At 39.2% G+C, this 12,431-nt stretch overlaps 1 long non-coding RNA gene and 1 other non-coding gene across 2 annotated transcripts in view; one reads left to right on the top strand and one right to left on the bottom strand.

The window, feature by feature from the left end:
- Positions 1-12,431, top strand: part of LOC138840884 (uncharacterized) — a 206,609-nt gene that overhangs the window by 144,409 nt on the left and 49,769 nt on the right. The window contains exon 4 of the long non-coding RNA XR_011376256.1: positions 6,002-6,095. This is a non-coding gene — a long non-coding RNA (uncharacterized lncRNA). The remainder of the gene's footprint in view (positions 1-6,001; positions 6,096-12,431) is intronic.
- On the bottom strand, positions 7,280-7,383 carry LOC138840892 (U6 spliceosomal RNA). The gene has a single exon (XR_011376260.1). It is a non-coding gene; the product is annotated as a U6 spliceosomal RNA (small nuclear RNA).

Here is a 12,431-nt window from a genome sequence, read left to right as displayed (position 1 = left end):
CCAGCCACTCCCAGGTTGTCAAGATGGAGGAACAAGAGCAAGGCTGGAGAAGAGCAAGCAATCATAAAAGAGTCCTTGTAAGCCATCCCTCTTTTGGGCTGGAGCTTGTAGTTTGTCACATACATTTCATTTTTGAATCCTTATTGCCAATGTGTGGGTCATTATCCACTTTATTAACAAGGACACTGACATTTGGTGTAGTTCAAGAAGACATGCTAGAATTTGGTGCTTGGATGATTTCAGCTACATGCACCACCATTATAGCATGCACAATTCAAACCCCATCATCCCTGCACTTCCTTACTCAGCTGCAGCCGGTGCTCTAGCACCCCTACTGCTCATTCACATTATAGCCAGAGGGGTGGCCAATCTGCAACTTTGCTCACACGATCTACCTAAGAAACTAGTTCACAATAACCTATTAATGTGTTTTACGAACAACTAGAAGAAAAGAACTGAGGAACTGTTAACACAAAGAGATGAGAACAAGTTGGAAAGATTCATTACTCTGATTTGATTTGTTTGTACATATTGTACACATGTATTAAAATAGCACACTGTACTAATTAGAATTATTCCATGTTAATAATTCTTTTAAGTTTAAGGAAATAGAAATTCTAACCATTCTAATGATCATTGTTCTTTGTATGCATGTATTAAATTGTCACACTGTAATCCATAAGTATATATACTTAAACTTAGAATTGGCTAAAAAAAATTCAATTCAGCACTTTTCAATGTCTTTCTTTCATCACTAAATAAATAGTATCTGAACATGGCCTCTGCTTTCATGATCCAGCTCTGCTCACTTCTCTGGTCTCATCTCTTGGAATCCTTTTTTGTCTCATCTTCTACCATGGACAATAATGTGCACCAAAATATCTATAAGGCTTGTCAAAATATGAATAGTGCACTCCTGCTCCCAGAGATTCTGGCTCAGTAGTCTATGATAGACCCTAATAGGTGTGTCTTTGACATTTCTTTAGAAGATTTTGGTGCTGATGAGGCTTTAATTGGCCTTGCCCAGCACACGTTTGTCCAACACTGAGCCTTTTTCTCATGATCAGCAAAGTTTTTCTATAAAGAGTCAGATGGTAAACAATTTTTTTGGCTTTTCAATCAATTACTTGTTCTGAATCCTGGTTACTCAACTTTTTTCCTATCCAGCTGTGCCATCATAGTGTAAATTCAGCCATGAACAATACAGAATGAATGTGGTCGTATTCTGATTAAGTTTTATTTAGAATGACAGATGACTGTCTGTATTGTTTGTGCACACCAAGCCAGGAGTGAGTTTGGTATAAGCCCTGTTTTATCTGGCAATAAAGCTTGTAAACTTAGAAATTTGTCCTTGATTGCAAAGTTTGTGCTCCCTGAATTTGCTTACATAACTTTTTCTTAGGCTATCTTCTTTGCAGTACTCATATTCTCCCTTGACCTTTCTCTACTCTTCCCAGCCCTTCAGAGCATCATTCATCCCTCACCCATGCAGCAGTATTCATCTCATGGTTGCTAGGTGGTAGAAATAGGGGGAAAAGGGCAGATTCCCATGAGGATGGGAACTCTGTTTTAGTACAGAGGGTGAACACTACAGAGGTGGTAACTAACTTCATTGGAAGTTAGATTTAAGGGCTGTTGGAAAAGTCTGACAAAAATTTAAGGTGATATGAGCAGTATCTTAGCCAGGACTCCCTCCTCTCAGTAGTGGTGGACACAATAAAGTGTTGCATTTGTTTGTGGGCCTCTGTGACTCATGCTGGTCAGATTGAAAGTTCTATGACTCAGCACCGTCTGGCTCTGCTCCCTGTTGTTTCCTTATTACCTGATGAGTCAAAGGTTCAGTAAGTACTCATAAAACTAAGTTTGGACTTAATGGGACATTCCTAGGACTGTTTGATTTATTCTTCCACAAAACATTTTTGACTGCGTCGTCAGTCTCTGTCAGAGATGCTGAAACCTAAAACTTGTTTTTTATGAATTTATTGATTCAGTATTTATTGAGTACCTATTGCATATCAGGTTCTTCCCTGGATCAAGGTACAAAAAGGATTGTCAAAAATAGGAAAAAGTCCCTGCCTTCATGGAATTTTTGTCTTTTATTTGGGGGTTGAGGTGGGACGGAGGTAGATAACTCAAAACACGTAATCATGTTAGAGATGAGTTAATGCAAGGGAGGAAGCAGAAAGCAGGGCATGGAGTGTGTGGGTGTGGAGGCAGGCAGTTGCAATTTTAGATGGAAGGCACTGAGAAGACCTTTATGATAAGCTGAGGAGGTGTAGAACAACTTCTGGAGACAAGCTCAAAAGCAGTAACAGTAAGAGGAGGCAATGCAACTTCCTCTGAGGTGGCAATCAGCTCCATTTTTGATGATAGGTCCTAAATGAGTCAGGCTCAGTATATTCAGCAGGTTCTCTTGGATACTCGCTTCCACTACTACCTGGTAATCAGTTTCTCAAAATCATGCTTGTTGTAAATCATGACCATGAGAGAAAAGTAGAGATTTTTATAAAGTCTTCTAAGCTTAAACATTCTCTTCTTCCTTAGCCACTCCTGAAATCAAGATTCTATAAAATGTTGATTCACTGATGTAATGAAAAGTTTAAGGATCAGAGTTACCAGGAAATAGTCTGGAAAGTTCCCATGGTTGGAATGATTTATCTAGAAGAGCTATTGGGTAGAGTTTACTTAGATTATACCTTTCCTAAAGTGTGGGATAATCTACTTTTCTGGTTATTCTACTTTATCCATTTTCCCTTCTCCCACATAACAGAACTCTCAGTTTTTATTGAAGATGTGGCTTTCCACAACTTCTGCCATCTGACAGACTCCCTTGCAGCTAGGTAGGAGCATATGACTAAGATCTACCAAGTGGGTTGCATCTAAACAGAATGGCTTTACACAGTTCATTCTAGTGTCATCAAGGGAAAGTGTGCTCTTTTCTTTTACCTTTCTGCCCCTCCTAGCTGGACTATTGATGTAATAGTCAAGAATCTAGAAAATACATAAAGAAAGAATGAATCTAGAAGCTACCACTGTCCTGATAATAGAGGCACCATTCAAGCAAAACCATAGAAGAGGGCTGGCTGGCTCTCTGGTTTATAGAGATGTTGCATTGGCTTTGGACTGTTCCTCTCCAGAAATTTTATATGAGAGTATAAAACAATTATAGTCTTCTCTTAATTTGTACTTGAGATCACATACAGAAAAACCTAATTATAACTAACATGTGCGGATCTAATGGAGCTGTGGGTGTCTGAGAAAAGTGATAACAAATATAGGTGCTTAGTTTTTGAGACTTAAAACTTGATACAGTCAGGATGGAAATGGTATATGTGCTTTGAAATGAAGTTTATTTTACTGCTTATTTTTTTATTACAAAACAATACATGATCATCTTAAGAAAGAATACAGACACAAATAAAAAAAGAAAATGAAAGTACAATCATCTTTCCACCCATCTAGAAATGATCAGTTAATACAATAGTGTATTCACTTTTATTAATGTAGAGATATTTTTAAGGGCACAATATTTTTAGCTTCTAGTGTTGAAAACATCATGTTATATTAGCTAATATATTTTTACACTCAGGATTTTAGCAGGTTTGTGGCATACCATTTTATAGCTGTGTGATAATTTATTCCACCAAACTACTATAACTGGGTATTTAGGTAGTTAATTATGATGAACACTTGTGTTGCATCATTTCAAAAATTCTTTCCTAAAGGTAAATTCTGTGAAGAATCAGGATTATGAGCACATGAGAGCTGGGCAGGTTTCCAGAGGGGAGGAAGAGGGAGATGGAACTCTGAGTTCTGAGCGGCATCACGGGGGAGCGTCCCTAAGAGACGCGGGATGGTAGGTGGTGGTTAGTTAGCCTTGGGCTATGCTGATTGGCCAGATGTGGGGGTGTGGATCCATCATGGATGGACAGGAAGCCTACAGCCCTACCACAGAGAGATTGAGGGATTGGAAGAAAGAATGCAAGTCATCTTCTTAAGGTTGCCCACTCCCTTCCCCTATTGCTTAGCCAACCTACTCCTTTGTAAACTGGTACCTTTAAAATTTTTTTCATCTGAAACCAGGACTCAAACTCAGTATCTGATGCTTTTGCCCATTGTCTGGTGCTCTACCACCTGAGCAATGCCTCCAACCCCTAAACTGTTTTGTAAACAGCACCTCCAAGGAGTGTTCATAATGAGTGTGTCATCTATTTTCTGTTGGGATCCTGATTGACAGACTCAGTGAAATCCAGTGTATTTCCCCAAATGTTTTTTATTTTCTGTTTGAAATCAACAGGTACCTAATAACCTCTGTGCTATAGATTCTTTTAAGACAAAGAACTGAAAATACTTTATTTGCCTTCCCAAGTAAAATAAATTATGAAATATTTTATAAGAAATTGAAATAGTCTTTTATTCCTAGTCTGTGGATCCCTGCAGAGGGGTAAAATGGGCTCTTATTCACCTGGCATTCATTGGGATACCTTGAATTCTTGGCTTGAAAAACTTCCCAAGGGATACATTGTGTATCTGTGAAGAAGAGCAATGGTATAATTTATTTGCAAAGTTTAATTTTCAGAATTATAATGGCCTTAATGAAAGGCATTTGGAGTTACATGGTAAGCCAAATAAATTGATTTTAGCCTTGACATGCATAAATTATATGTTGGTATTTAGGAAGAGAAATATTCCCCCTGGCCATCCACAGGCCCTCCTTCTGTACTTTACAAGTCAAAGGTACAACTTGAGAATAAAACACTTCTTAGGAAATAGAATGTCAAGAGCTCTTTGTTAAATTTGCTGTAACAATTAAGTTCTCAGGTGAGAAAATGCCTCTTTTTAAAAATGTTTTATTGACTGTCATTCATCGCACCTTTTATAGGAACAAGTTGTCATAGTGAGTACACATTTGGATGACTTTGTGCCTCCATCTCAATGAAAAGTTTGAGAGGAGGAAGCGGTTGCTGTCCATTGAGTCGAATAGCAATGGAGGTTGGCTCTGCCTTGCTGGTAGAGTGGAAAAACAGAGGCAAGGGCAGCCCAGGGGTGGTCTGGCCATCTTGATTATCAAGTGAAAAGATAGCTCTCCTTTCCTTCTGAGCTGGTTTGTATTGGCTCTGTGTTTTGTGACAAAGCAAGTAGGTGACATTAGAAATTAAATGGGCAACATGTGGCTTTTGTCTTTCAATTGAGGGAATGTTATATAAGAAAAATAGAATCACCATTTGAAGCTTCCAGAACAGGCTGGGCATGGAACATGAATCAGAAACATATATTCAGGATTATTAACACTTGAGTATAGACTGGTTTTTTTGTAAGGACCATGATTACATTTTTGGGAAGTCTACTTTCCAAGAGAGCTCTTCAAAGAAGTAGCACAAACCACTGTTTGCGTGTGACTGTGTTATGTGTGCCACGAACAGTCGCTTGCACCCCACCTCAGCACTCAGGCTGGGGAAAAGAGTTAATGGATTTGGCACATAAGTCTCTACTGAATAGTACCTGCAAATCAAGTAGTAGGAGGCCATGGTTTTTAACTCATGTATGGCAAGGCTCACATCCACTGGGAAGAAAGGATGCATGCTGTGAGTTACGGTGGCTCAGTTTGTTAGCATTACCTGAAAACAGCAACCAAAGTGTGGGATCAACCTGGATTGAGATCTCCCAATTATCTGATATTGCTGTTTTAGATTAGAGCCTAAAGCTCGGAGCTTCTGGAAGATGGGGAGAGAGATTCTCCTTGCAAGGAATGTTGGGAGAATCCAGTAGGTTGGAAGAGTACCAAGTTGGAATGACCTTTCCTAACTTTACTGTTTTGCCCAAGACCAGCTTTGCAATGTCCAAAAACATGTAGATAAAGGGCACCCTTCTCCATCTGCTGGGAGTGCAATTCTTCTCTGTCCAGGCTGAATGTCACCAGTGTGCTTAGCGCCGGTACCCAGGAAATCACCTGCTTCTCCTGCATCCCCCCCACCCTGACCATTCGTCTCTGTCTCTGCAGGCAATGGGGAGAGTGGCAGTGTGAGTTTGAAGAACAGTTCCTCTGGTAATGAAAATGGCCCTGTGGATCCAGCTGTGCCTGCAGGTCAACAGAGGTAGGGGAAAGGCCATTTGCAGACATTTTAGTTTTTACATGCACTGTATCAGGTCTATGCAAAAAGTTAAAGCTTAGGAAATGTGGAGTTGCCCACTCTTCGGAGCACCCTTTGAAAAAGTGATACGACACAGGTATATTTGACTGCAGCACAGCAGTGCTGGGTGTGGGAGGCAGACTACTTGCAGACCATTTATTCCTCTGATAGCTATACTTTCCTTTGAAGGCACATGTCTTTTAATGAAGTGGCTCCTTAAGAAACTCTGTGTGATCAGAATGCTTAAATATTCTAAGCTTGCCAAAGCTAACCCTAGGCATATTTTTAAAGCTGTCATGTGTAAGTTGTTTGTTTTGATGGAAGTATTTTTATTTACATGGGAAATTTGCTTCAGAGAAATCAGTTCCTTATTTGAGTTTTTAATCTTATCACCTCACTTAAAAACCTGAAGAACTTTAATTATAAAATAAATTTGGAGCTGCTATTTCACATGTCAGGTTCCTGTTATTTTTCTCATGATTGTTTACAAAAATAAAAGACAAAATTTTAAGTAAAACAGGCTATATATTTTTTCATCCGTAAAGCACATTAAGTGTGACTTTGGAGTTTGTATATCTAGCCAGAATTGTCAGATCAATGTGAATTTTAAAGATCTATTTTCACATACCTTGGACTAATAGAATAGTGAAGTGACATTGAGCCATTTTAAGTCACAGGATAAACTTCCTTTCTTTTTCAGTCATTATTAAGATTTGAACTAAGGGCCTTAAGTTGGCTACACAGGCCCCCTACCCCTTGAGCCATGCCTCCAGCACAATTTTTATGTTAGTTATTTGGAAATAGAGTCTCACTTTTTACCTATGCTTGGTTGGACCACAATATTCCTATTTACACTTCCTGAAATAGCTAAGATGGCAAGATTTGGGCAAGCATGTGCCCCCATAGCTAGCCTTTCCTGCTGAGGAAAGTTTTGTGAAACTCTGCCTGGGCTGGCCTTGAACTATAATCTTCCCAACCTCAGCTTTCCAAGTCACTATGATTACAGACATGAGCCACCATGGCCAGCTATCATGACATACTGAACTCTCGAGAAAATAATTCCAAGTTTATTTTCTAGAATCAGTTACTTGCAAATTTTGCCTAACAGAATTACTTTTCTTGTATTCTCATCAGTGTAGTTGTGCACAAATAAATTCGTATTCTTCTATGTATGAGGTGTGTAGTATGTATGCTAATGCTAATCTTCTCTGTGTCGTTCCAATTTTAGTATATGTGTTGCCAAAGCAGACACTGTATGTATGTATGAATGTATATATGTATGTATGTATGTATGTATGTATGCATGTATGTATGTATGTATGTATGTATGTATGTATGTATGTATGTATGTGTGCATGTGAACCCTTTCTCAAATGAATGTTTTTGATATAGGTAGACAGAAACCTATGCAAACATTTCCCCTCACATTTGTTATTAGCACCGATTAGTTGTACAAGATTTTATTTGGCATATCCATATCGGCAAGCAAAGTACCTTGATCAGATTGATCCCATTTATCACTCTCTCTTATCCCTCACCCCGTCCCAAATCTGTCTCAACATGCGTCATTGTTCAATTTTCAAATGTGTACATACAATATTTTGACCCCATTCGCGCCCTCCTTCCCCCTCTGTTTGTCAACCCTTCTTACTAGAATCCACTTGTAGCAAAGGACCAGTTTCACATTCCTATCACTTGTCACTTTCAGCATGTGTTCAGAAGCCTTTCGCTGTGGTATTTTACACAGCAGACACAGTGATTTAATCAGCTCAACCCCACGTTTGATCTTACTTCACTGCAAAATCAGAACTTCCCCTGTTCTGCAGATAGCTAGGTAACCTGAACAACGGCTTCCCTTCTCTCCTGGTTTATAATCATTAATCTGCAGCTGGTGAAATCAAGCTGTAGAATTACACGGCAACTTTGTGATTTTAATAGTTGAGATTTATTTTGATAGTTGGTCCTATCCTCTCTTTTAAATGAATCGCCTTATCTTAAGTGCATGACCTTCTTTGTAGCTTGCTGTTATCTGAGAAATAGCCTTTGTTATTCTTTGGAACTTTTCCACTCTCTGTGGGCTCCAGTGAATTTTTCATTTTTTTCAGACACTTAGCTTTGCGTTCATAGAGCTCTAGAAATGTGTTTCTCCACGTCTCCATGTGTTTGTCAAAATATAATACCAATTGTTAGCTTATCACCATTGTGTGTGAAGCAGACAAAGGCTCTTTAAAAACTGTAGGTTTGTCTCCAGCTACATTGATGTAGAGCTCGCCCTCTTCCCCCCTCCTCTAACATTACCCCACAGTTAAACTTGACTTAATCCTCTGGGAAGAGATGAGACTAGCGGCATTGGGCGTTAGTGAGATCCGTTTGACGGGATGAAGTGTGAGGTTTAGTAAAACTGGAGGGTTTTGTCATACTCAAGTCATGAATGCTTCCATTTCTTCCCTACTCAGAGGCTCTGTTCCGCATGAGTCCCATGGATCGCTTGTTATCTAGAGTTGTCCATTATGGTGTGGACGTTATGTGCTATCTCTATTTGGAATTCTCTGAAAAGCCTTTGTTTGGAGAATTCTCATATTGTAAACCCTTCCTATCCAAGATGGAATCCAGGGGTTCATTTTCCCAGCAATCTTTGCTAGCCATGAGTCTCAAGATGCACCAGTATGATGAAAGCCCAGGAGAGAGTTTGATGGGAAATGAGAAGGGGAAACATGGTGGTCTTGGAGGGCGTTTTCTGTCTGTGGTGGTGGCAGTAGAGATTCAAGGGTTTAAGGAAGAGAGTTGTTTGTAGGTGTTCGAGAGGTTCAAGACCTGACCAGGGAAGATTGGGGTTCCAGGAGAGCACAAGCAGGAAAGCCCTTGAAAATTCATCTCATTGGAAGAACCTTTGTGTAGCAATGCATGGCCATCATCCGAATTATGGGAAACTAGAAACAGGAGGCTCACAATCCAGGCACACACTAAGACAGGAAGAAAGGCTCTATCTCAAGAAAAAAATCATGGAAAAAAGGGCTGGAAGGACAAAGGATAATGCAACAATGATACTAGACACTATGTTGGAAATGAACTTTACAACCTGGGGGAGAGGGGGGTGGGGAGTAGGAGAAAATGAGGGAGGGGTAACAGTGTTTACAAAGACATGTACTCATTATCTTACTTTTGTAACTTGAAACCCCCCTGTTCATCACCTTTACAATAAATTTACAAAAGGGAAAAATAGGATCTGGATTTGTTGTTCAATAGAAGAGGCCCTGAGTACAAACTCAGTACCATCAAAAAAGTATTGTAGCATTTAGCAAATGTCATAAGTACAGATATCTGGACATAGCAATAAATATTTCTAAAGCACAAATTATCAAAATATGGGAGCCAGAATTGACCTTAAAACTTTTCCTGTACTATATATCAGATAAAAACTCCCTTCTAGGATATATAAAGAGCATATACAACTTCATAAGCACAAGAAGAATGGTACCATAAAAAATGGCCTACATATTTGAACACATACTTTTGGAAAAGGTCAGTGAACAGTGAGACCATGAAAAGATGATTAGGATAATTACTTATTATGGAAACACAGATTAACTTCATGGTGCGACAGTACATGTTCTGTTTAACTCTGGCGAGTCCCCAAGCATTCAAGAGGAAGAAGAGGTGCTGGAACCCTCCCACTCCTCTAGTGGAAACAGAAGATGCCCAGGCACTTCACTGTAAATTTGACAATGAGTTTTTGTTGTGTTTTGCTTGTTTTTGAAGTAAAGTCTCACTTTTTTTCTGTGTGCCTGTCTGTCTTGGGGCTTGAATGTAGGGCCTAGACACTATCTTTGAGCTTTTTCTTTTTTTTTTTTTTGCCCAAAGCTAGTGCTCTACCACTGTAGCCACAGCTCCACTTCTGGCTTTGTGATGGTTCCTTGAAGATAGAAATCTCACCGATTTTCCTGCCTGGTTCTGATTTTGAACTTCAACCCTCAGATTTCAGCCTCTTGAGTAGCTAGGACTACAGCTATAAACACTGGGCAACATCTCACTTTTTAGCCCAGATTGAACTAGAACTTACTTTGTAGCCCAGGCAAGCCTCAGTCTTCCTTCCTTAGATTCCCAAGTGCTGCGATTACAGGAATGTACAACCATGCTTGGCTTGACAATGATTTTTAAAAGAATTAAACATTTACTCAAATCTACATGCAAATTAGCCATTCCACGGTCAGGGACTTACCTGAGAAAATTAAACACATTATGTCTACATAAAGACTTATACTTCTTTTTTTTTTATTGCAATCTTATTTCTGATAGCCTGGATGGAAATGGCGCAGACATATATTAAAAAAATGACCATGTTTCTTATGGTCTACTGACTCCCACATTGAATGAATGAATCTTAGTCATTATGCTGAGTGAGGGACAGACTTGGAGTGTATAATGTATGATTTCATTTATATGAAGTTCAAAATAACACAGGAAGAAATTGCACTGGTTTTTTGGTTCCCTAGGGACAATGCTTGATGGAAGGGTGAAATACAAGTAGGTACAAAGTAAATTTTATTATTATGTATTGCTTTGGTTTTGATTATACTTAACACATTTCCTCCTGGTAAGTAAGTTAAATTTGAAAATGTACTTCACTTTTGTATTTTCTATTTTATTCCTACCTAAAAAAAAATTCCTGACTGCTTATCATTTTTACACAGTTTCCGGTTATGTTTGTCATCCTTTACAGAGCAGTAGTAGTTCACAATTAAGAATGTTTCCCTTTACTCAACAATACTGTATGTGCCCTTTCCTCTGGGTATATCTATTTATCTCTCTCATTCTCTCTTTCTCTCTTTCGTTTTTCTTTCTTTCTTTTCTTCTGTTTCCTTTTAAATGACCCAGAAATTCAATTGGAGTGATTCAGTGAAGAAAAACAACTTTGTCTGTCTGAAAGGAGTCACCCAATAAAATTATAGCTTTAATTTTCAGCCTGACCTTTCCTGTAATTTATTTGAGGTTGCACGATTTCAAAGGAAATAGACTGTTCACTGAGGAATGTATCATCCTCCATCCCACAGGAGATTTGGAAAATCACAGCTTAGAGGGTGATAAAGTAATGCTATTTTCTATCCTTTCTTAGGCCTGTACTGAGTAGGGCACTGGTTATAGGGTCTTTCAGTCATGGCCATTTCCAGGATCCTATTTGGATAGCTTCATGGGTGGATCGACAGGTCACCTAGGAATCTTGTTGTGGAGCAGTTTCTCATTCAGTAGCTTTCTGCTCACTTCTGAGATTCTTGTTTTAAATGAGCTCATTCAGATTATTCTGCTTGTGTCCCTAGACTTCACCTTGCATACAAATGGCAGGGATCATACTCAAATAGCACGATCCCTGCCTTTAAAATAAATTCTTCTCTTTCAATAAATAACACCTTACCATGGATAAAGGTTTAAAGCAGAACATTCAACATGTTGGTGATTTCTCTCGTCTTCATAATCAAGTAGTCATCATGGACTACTTGAAGTAGTAAAGCCAGTAGTAGTAAAGTAGTGAAGAAGTAAAGCCAGCTAAAGGGTGAGAGTGCACAGGGCGGGGTGAATGAATAGTTCTAGAGCATCTCTAACCTTTGTTGTGTTGCCATGGGATGGTTGTGTTTAAGGTACGTACCAGGGCAGTCTGGAAAAATACACTGAAACATATCCTGTTTTGAACCCTCCCTGCCGTTCTGCCCCTTTGCCTGTAGCTTTGTGGTGCAGTAGTGACTGTCCTACTCTAGGCTTCCCATGTGACTGGCTTTAGCCAATGGGAGGGTAGCACCCAAAGCAAGCAGAGGTTCAGTTTGCACTTGAGCATGAGCTCCTCCCATCTGCATCATTGCCATGACAACAACATGATCAGATGAGCCTACTGGTCACAGGAAGAGGTGGAGGGCATGGGGAACACTGCTGCTTCTAATTGAACCCATTGCCAACAGGCTCTTCACTGCCATATTTAGGCACTTTAGAACACTAGGTGGTTTTGGTTTTCAGCTCAAGTTTGAACTGGCTCCCTACATAGCAGCAGTAGCTTGCTGGCCCATTTGGTGTGGTAGGGTCTGAATCAGTAGGACATCTTTAGAGATGGATGGTAAGATTCTGGAGTGGAAGAGAAGATCAAGAGTTGGAGATCTGGAAAAAAAAGAACAGATTCAGTAGCAATAGAATTAAGGTAGTTAGCATTTCAGTCTCCTTAGAATTTTTAAATTAGACTGTAATAATTGTACATCTTTAACTATTAAGTCATGATATTTCAAAGCATATATATGTACATATATGTATATGTAATGT

The sequence above is a fragment of the Dipodomys merriami genome, unplaced genomic scaffold (assembly GCF_024711535.1).
Source record: "Dipodomys merriami isolate MVZ:Mamm:240054 unplaced genomic scaffold, mDipMer1.0.p SCAF_305, whole genome shotgun sequence".
Taxonomy (NCBI): Eukaryota; Metazoa; Chordata; class Mammalia; order Rodentia; family Heteromyidae; genus Dipodomys; species Dipodomys merriami.
Note: the sequence above shows the minus strand (reverse complement) of the source record. Positions and strands in the feature narration are given on the sequence as shown.